This window comes from Macaca fascicularis, chromosome X (genome assembly GCF_037993035.2).
Source record: "Macaca fascicularis isolate 582-1 chromosome X, T2T-MFA8v1.1".
NCBI lineage: Eukaryota > Metazoa > Chordata > Mammalia > Primates > Cercopithecidae > Macaca > Macaca fascicularis.
Window position 1 is genome coordinate 71192375 of NC_088395.1, and position 8339 is coordinate 71200713.

Genomic DNA, 8339 nt, shown 5'->3' on the forward strand with positions numbered 1-8339 from the left:
CTTTTGCTGATTTTAGGATCCTTTCTTTATCCTTGACCTTTTGGAGTATGATTGTTAAATGCCTTGAAGTAGTCTTCTTTGGGTTAAGTTTTCTTGGTTTTCTTTAACTTTCTTGTGCTTGGATATTGATATATTTCTCTAGGTTTGGAACGTTCTCTTTTATTATCCCTTTGAATACACTTTCTGCTTCTTTATCTTTCTCTACCTCCTGTTTTAGGCCAATGACATTTAGATTTGCCTTTTTGAGGCTAGTTTCTAGATCTTGTAGGCATACTTCATTTAATTGTTTTTGTCTCTCCTGACTGTGTATTGTTAAATAGCCTACCTTTGAGCTCACTAATTCTTTCTTCTGATGAGGCTGATGCATTTTTCAGTATGTGAATTGCATTTTTCAGTTTAAGAATTTCTGTTTGATTCTTTTTGGTTATTTTGACCTCTGTTAAATTTATCTAATATAAGTCTGAAGTCCTTCTCGTTTTCTTGAATTGCTTTGAGATTCCTTTAAAAAGCTATTTTGAATTATTTGTATGAAAGTTCATATGTCTCTGTTTCTCCAAGATTGATTTCTGATGCCTAGTTAGTTAGTTTGTTTGGTGAATGTTGGGGTCCATGCCGGGGGTGGTGGAGAATGAAAGAACACACAAAAGACAAAGACACACAGAGAACATGGCGGCCGCACTCAGAGCCTCTGCCTCACTTTATTTATACTCCATAAACCCCACGTCAGCAGAAAGAATGCAATGCAAAACAAACTTTCTTTTCCCAGATGTAACCTTCTACTCAGTTCTTTGTTTCTATGCTCTTCCTTATCTGCCTGCCTTCTTGGCGCCTACGGGAGTTCATTAAAAGTTCAATTGGAGATACTGTCCTTGAGCCCTATCTATTCTCAGCATACTGTTTTCAAAGGCCCCTGCATTTCCCCCCCTTTTTTTTTTGTTTTGCCTCAATCCTAAAAAGGTAGCCCATATTTGTTCTTGTGTTTTCTTTTGTTTTTGGAGGCGACAGAGGGAGCATCGAATCACCAAAAGAAGTAGACCCAATCCAAGTGCCCAAAGCAATATACTTCCAGAGATTGTAGAAATCCATGTCTTCATCTGGGTCCATGGGTTAAAGGCAGCAAGGCGCTGACCCAGCTCCTGAAGGGTTACAGTTCCGGACAACACATGTAATTGTTGTTGAAATGCTTCGGAAATGTTCTGAGTGAGCTCTTGGATGTCCAAACTAATATTTTTATGGCCTACTAATAATTTTCGGATTACAGTCCAATTTTGAGAGATGTTAAAAGGCACAGGCGTTACACAAAATTGAGTGGAGTTCCAATCACATTGTAATGTCATCCGAGTACTGAGTACAGTGAGCTGATCTCCAAGCCAAGTCAATGCTTGCTCCATGTTGTCCAATCTTTCAGCAAGTTAAGAGTCAATGTTTTGTTGTTGAAGCCATAACCGGTGAGACTGTTCGTGCCATTGCTGCATAAATTCAGCATTTTGTATGCTTTGACGAAGAGCGAGTCCTGCTATGGCTGCAGTGGAGACGATGGCGACAAGGCTCATCACCGAGGCAATTATAAGTCCAAGGGCACAGAGGGTTCACTGGAGAGAAGTCCAAATATAAGTCTCAAGAGGTGATGCCCCCCATGGTCGCGTAAGGTTAACAGGTAGCCAAATTTCCTTATGAGCCCTGAGGATATAAATATCCCCAGTAAAGTTGTGCCACCAGGAATGATTGAGGCAAGACAAAAATGTACACGTATCTGTACAATTAACAATCCCCGTAAGATTATCCCATGTCAAATTTCCTGCTAATAATAGGTGGGGCTTATGGACACAAGCAATAATATATCAGGAGGTATTCCGATATAACTGAATATGAAAGGAGTTATTTGGGTTAGAAAGATTAAGGGGCATATTCCCCACAAAAGTGCTAATGGCATCGCCTGCAACTAACAACTTCCAAAAATAACTCTGTACTTCAGGCCTCCTTCACGCCATACCAAGGTTTCATTACTGTTAGCAGCAATACTTTTATTTACCCAGTGTCATTTCAAAGGTATGTGACTAAATTTTGTTTGAAAATCACCGTGCACACTTCAATCAGTTATTTGCGTCCCATTGTATTCTAATAAAATCCGGGGTTTAGTTCCCCAACATTGTTGTCACTCCAGCACCTCAATATTAGGAGAAACCTCTAGAATAGGACAAAAAAGTAAAGAACTAGGAATAGTTTCATTACTATATACAGTATGATTATATTAAAAACTTCTAGTTACAATAAAAACAGTATTAGCAGCCACATGACTATGATTATAATGAACAGCCCAAGCTTCATGCGATTTTCGGAGACAATGAGGACTATTTCCCATATATATTGGAAGTCCTTCCACTCCAAATTGGTATGTGCTGATTATAATTGCTGTTTCCCGTTCTATGTTGTCCTTGTCCATATAGGGGGACGGCATCCAAGTAATGTTATTGGTGAAAACCTTAATTTCCGCCTCCTCCCAGGCGACTCCCTGATACAAGGGTGGAAAGGGAATATAAGTCCAATATTCATACAAAGCCTCACTAAGAGAAATAAGTCCCCCGCCGAGGCACATCTAACAAAGGAAGAAATGCATGCTGAATCCAGTTTTCTTTTCAACAGGGTTTCAATCATCTTGTAGGAAACCACTCAGGTCCACTCCCTGTAAGGACAAGAGCATAGCCCCGTCCCTGTTTTAGAACTTGCCCTTGAATGTACTTACCTTCTTCATTAGGATACCAAACCTTTAAACTGTCAGCGGGGACTATCACCGAGGGAGTTGAGGAAAGATGGGTTACGACAGCAGAGTCTTGCAATTGTCTCCATTGATTCAAAAAAATTAAGGTAAAAAGAACCTTCAAAATCTGGTTTCAAAATCTGGTTTCTGGGGGGCTCATTTCCCCCTTTTTGTTTTGTTTTAATAGTTAAGTTTTTAAAGTTAAATTTGCGTGCTCAATGATGGCTTGACCTTGACTGTTGCCCGGGATACCGGTGATATGTTGAATATTGTATTGCTGTAAGAAAACTTGTAATTTACGAGAGACATAGGCAGGGGCATTATTAGTTTTAAGTATGAGGAATGCCCATGATGGCAAAATAAGCTAAGAGATGAGTAATAACAGAAATGAGAAAAGGTATCAATGGTATGATGAACATACTTTAATCGTCTAAAAGAAGGGACACCTCGTGGATTAACCCCAGGATGGAAGGATGGAATGCTCAAAGGAGCACAGGAAGGACAAGCTCGAATAAGAGAACGAGCTTGTTTATGAGTTAAATGAAACCGTCGTTGAAGGTCAGAACTATTAGTGTGATGTAGAGTGTATTTTTGTTCTGCAGCATGTAGGTGGCCTATTAAAAGCAAATCAATCTGAGTATTACCATGAACTAATGGTCCAGAAAGTTGAGAATGAGAACGAAGATGAGTGATGAATAAAGGAGCTCGACGTTGGCTCAAAGTAAAGGATAACAAAGAAAAGAATTTCTGAAGAGAAGAAGTAGCACAAAGAGGTAAAGTGGCCTGAGAAATATAAGAAGTAACATAAACGGCGTATTGAGAATCACTAACAATGTTACAACCAGTAGTAGGGAAATCAAGTAAGATCATCAGAACAGCAAACAATTCTCCCTGTTGCACCGAGGGATAAGAATAAACTGTAACTCAAGATTGATGAAGCTTCTTGCCAAGAATCAGAAGTTGCAAGAAGATAAGTGATCTGACTATGAGTGAATTGAGAGATAATTAAGGAAGGATCTCCTCCCCAAAGTTGTCGACAGTGATGCTGTCCTTTGATGATCAGTTCTGCTAAACGATCGATATAAGTAGCCAAGCGTTTAGATATTTTATTGGACAAAAAGATCCATTTTAGTGGTTGATTAGTTTGATGAATCATTCCTGTGGGAGAAGGTAAAGTATGAAATAAACAAAAGGAAGGGCCTTTTGAAGTTGCTCTTCAACAAGCTGGAGTTCCTGTAAAGCCAAAGGAGTTAAATGGCGTGAGTTGTCCAAGTGACTGTCTCCTTCTAGAATAGAAAAAAGATGTTATAACTGATATGTTGGTATTCCTAAAACAGGACGCATCCAATTAATGTTTCCTAGAAGCTTTTGAAAATCATTTAATGTTTTTAAATGATCACGTCGAATTTGAATTTTTTGGGGTCGAATATTTTGTGCCCCCAAGGTATAACCTAAATATTGAATAAGAAAATCCAGTTAAATTTTTTCTGTGGCAATATTAAGTGAGTAGAAAGAAAGCTGAGTTTGTAATGATACAAAAGCATCTTGCTGCTTTTCTCTGGTTTTAACTTTGTGGGATAAGGGCAGGATTAGGAAGACCAGGCTGTAAACTTTCCCTAGGTTTAATGTAAACATTTATAGTTTTAAGACAAGACAAAGACGGGAATTCCATGCAGAAATACTTGGCTTTATATTCCTCTCAGCCATTTGTTTTTTGACTTACTCTTTTAGAGTCCTAAGTATTTCTTTAAATAATGGTCACTGTTTCACCTAAATAGGAGTGGTGGCTATGAGTTTAAAGGATTGTAGCCCATTTTGAACATCTTATTTTTGGCAGCTGAGGAAATATGAGGAATGTTTAAAAAAGCAGCAAATTGTTGTGAAAGATCTTGTTCCCAAAAATTAATATTGATAGGAACAATATAAAAATAAAAAAAACCACTTGACCTTGTTGACCTTTAGGACCAACACAGGTTAAAGGTTCTACGTCTTGATAAATCACAGAAGCAGCACCCAAGCCAGTGAGTATAACTGAAACTTGTCTTTTTTCCCATTGTATAGGCCACTAATTTAAACAAATAATAGACATATTCACCCCCATATCAATTAACCCTTTAAAAACTATTCCACTAATATGCAATGAACATAAGGGCTTTTGATTAGAAACTAAAGTTTCCCAAAAAACAGTTTTTTTCTGTGCTACCAAATCCTCCCTATTGAGAATACGTTCCCCTGCCTCTAGGCGTATAAATTGTGAAACTTGTACCATAATAAGAATTTTATTAGTAACATCAAGATCAATGATTTCTGGAATCATCATTAACTTCCGTATAGCACTGTTGTTTTGACCTAACAGAAGTCCTACATGTCCTTTTGGCAAAGGGTCACACACTCTAATAGCTAATTTATATACTCCTCTATTAGGAGACAAAGTATAAGGCTGAGTAATAGCTAAGTCAGCAGCGGCGCTCTGCTTAGTTGCCGCATAAAGCTGAGAAACTGGGGTAAGGTGTGGGATCCTTAAGGAGGACTTGAATTTATTCCTTAATGTTGTAGGCCATTGCTCACTGAATATTGTAGTAGACTTGTATTGTAATTGTTGGGGCCCCAAGCCTGTGGGCCCCGACTCCCGTTTCCCAGGAGAGGAGACAGTAAATTTCCATTTTTATCAGTTTTGGAACGACATTTATTTGTCCAATGTCGACCTTTACCACAATATTTGTACACCTCTGAAGGCAGCTTTCTGCCTTGAGGGATAAAAGTGTTCAATTTTTATGACATTCTTTTTTTTGAAATGTCTAGGTTTACCACACTGCAAACAAACACCTTGTTTGTTATTTCCTTTTAAGGCTTTAGACAAAGCTCCAGCAAATAATTGAGCATCATAAATAGCCCCTCCAACACTAACACAAGTTTTAATATATTTATCTAAATTGGCCCCATTGGCCTTTAACGATTTTAACAATTTTTAACAGTCAGCATAAGCATTTTTAACAGACAATGTTTGTAACAAAATTTTTGAAGCAAGGCCAGCACCCACAATTTTGAAGACAGCATCCTGAAGACGGGCTACAAAATCTGAATATAGTTCATTTGTGCCCTGTAAAATCTTCACAGAGGAAAGGGAACATTTTCCTGTTATCTCTACCTTATTTCAGGCCCTTAAAAACAAAGTCTTGATTTGAGTAAAGGCAACATCATCTAAACCAGCCTGAGCATTAAGAGTAGCATATTGGCCCGTGCCTGTGAGTTGTTCCTCAGTGGGTCCAGGGGGATCACACATAATATTTTTCCTAGCCTATACATGTGCCTTGTTCATTTACCAGCTGTGCAATTGTAACCACTGAGAACGATCAAGAAAAGCCTTCCCGGAAGTCTTCCAGTCTATAGGAATCATCAAATTTTCTGATGAAAAAACATCAAGAAGACCAAGGATAAAAGGAGATTGAGATCCATAGTTAGAAATGGCAGCTTTCATTTCTTTTTAAAAATTTAATTTGTAAGGCATTAAATTGGACATTATTGCCACCATTTGAAAACTGAGCATTAGGAGCAAAAGAAGCACAAATAATTGGAAACAGATCCAGCTCCTTAAATTTTTTTTTAAATTAAAAGTATATATAATATATAATAATACTCATATCCCCAAATATAAAGAATCTCAACATATTAATAAGAAAAGGCAAATAACCCAACCAAAAGTAGCAGAACAAAGAAATGACAATAAACCTATATGTCTAACATCATTACTCACTAGGAAATATGTATATTAATACCAAATTGAGAATCATTACATACACAATACAATGGTTAAAATTTAAAAACACAGAAAATATCAAGAGGTAGTTAAGGTGTTAAGCAACTCGAATACTCAACTTCTGTTTGGAGTGTAAATTGGTGGAACCTATGCACCCCTATAACATAACAATTTCCTAGCTGGGGTTATTAATACTATATTAATATTAATAGTTAATATTAATGTGTTTATGTATTGACTATTGAAATACTCATAATATTTTAACAAACAATAAGATATACATATACACTGGTTTTAACATATTAAACAGGTGTTTAGTATAAATTTAAAGTATGTCTGATGTGAACAGGGCTTCAACTTTGCCAAACAAAGGCAAAGATAAGGAAGCCGGGGGATTGGAGGCTCTGGAAAATCCTCTTTTAACAGGGCAGAAGGAAAAGAAACAGGGAAAGCTCGCAAAGGTGAATTAGAAGAATATATCTGTAATATTTGTTGAAGCATTTCCATAATACTCTGCATGTCAGAATTTCCCTTAGAAGAAGGAAAAGCTGGCTTTTTCTCTTCTCCCCCTTTTGCTACCCCCCCATCCTCTGTTATCCTGGCACAAATGGGCTTCATTTCAGATTTATTTTTTTTCCAAATCCTCAGATACCTTTCCTCCTGTGGCTACATTACCACACTCTGAATCAGTCTCAAGTAACTCTAATGTCTGAGTGATAGAGTCACACAAGGTCCACAATTTTAAAGGCATAATATCCCCTAACTGGAGAGCTCTAAGCAGAGTTTTTAATACCTGTAACCATTCTCTGCGATTCAGCTGCACTTTAGTCTGATACTGAAACCAGTAACAATGTTGTTCAACATGGGCAAACAATCACTTCAAAGTCTTTTTCTTTCACTTCTACTCCTATAGACAGCAATAGTCCTTGAAACAGCCGTAAATATTCTGAGGCCAGAGAGATGGAATTCCCCATAATGAAAGCTTAAGAAGGTTCCCCTTAACAATATCTGGGCCTTACCCGCCCCTAGGGGGTTCCCCTTCTTGTTCTCCCCTACTCACCCGTGCTGACCCTGCTCGCTGGGCCACTTGTTGGGGTCCATGCCGGGGGGGGGGGGTGGAGAATGAAAGAACACACAAAAGACAAAGACACACAGAGAACATGGCGGCCGCACTCAGAGCCTCCGCCTCACTTTATTTATACTCCATAAACCCCACGTCAGCAGAAAGAATGCAATGCAAAACAAACTTTCTTTTCCCAGATGTAACCTTCTACTCAGTTCTTTGTTTCTATGCTCTTCCTTATCTGCCTGCCTTCTTGGCGCCTACGGGAGTTCATTAAAAGTTCAATTGGAGATACTGTCCTTGAGCCCTATCCATTCTCAGCATACTGTTTTCAAAGGCCCCTGCAGGTGAAGTTGTGTTCCTGAATGGTCTTGATGCTTGAGGATGTTTGTCATTGTCCAGACATTAAAGAGTTAGGTGTTTTTCGTAGTCTTCACAGTCTGGGCCTCTTTGTACCTGTCTTTCTTGGAAGTCTTTCCACGTATTTGAAAAGACTTAGGTGTTGTGTTTTCAGCCATATCTGTATTAGGGGGCACCCCAAGCCCAGTAACACTGTGGTTCTTGCAAACTCTTAGAGGTGCCACCTTGATGGTCTTGGATAAGATCTAGAGTAATTCTCTGGATTACCAGGCAGAGACTCCTGTTTTCTTTCCTTTCTTTATCCCAAACAAACAGTCTCTGCCACTGTGCTGAGACACTTGAAGTTGGAGAATGGGAGACGTAAGCACCCCTGTTACCACCCCACTGGGACTATGCTTGTT

The 8339-nt window shown here is 38.5% G+C and overlaps 1 long non-coding RNA gene across 1 annotated transcript; it reads right to left on the reverse strand.

The window, feature by feature from the left end:
• Window positions 1–656: 656 nt before the first annotated feature.
• Window positions 657–7688, reverse strand: LOC135969017 (uncharacterized). Its single transcript, XR_010584069.2, has 2 exons — window positions 7576–7688; window positions 657–4044 (listed from the first exon to the last, which is right to left on the reverse strand). It is a non-coding gene; the product is annotated as an uncharacterized lncRNA (long non-coding RNA).
• Between the last annotated feature and the right edge of the window lie 651 nt (window positions 7689–8339).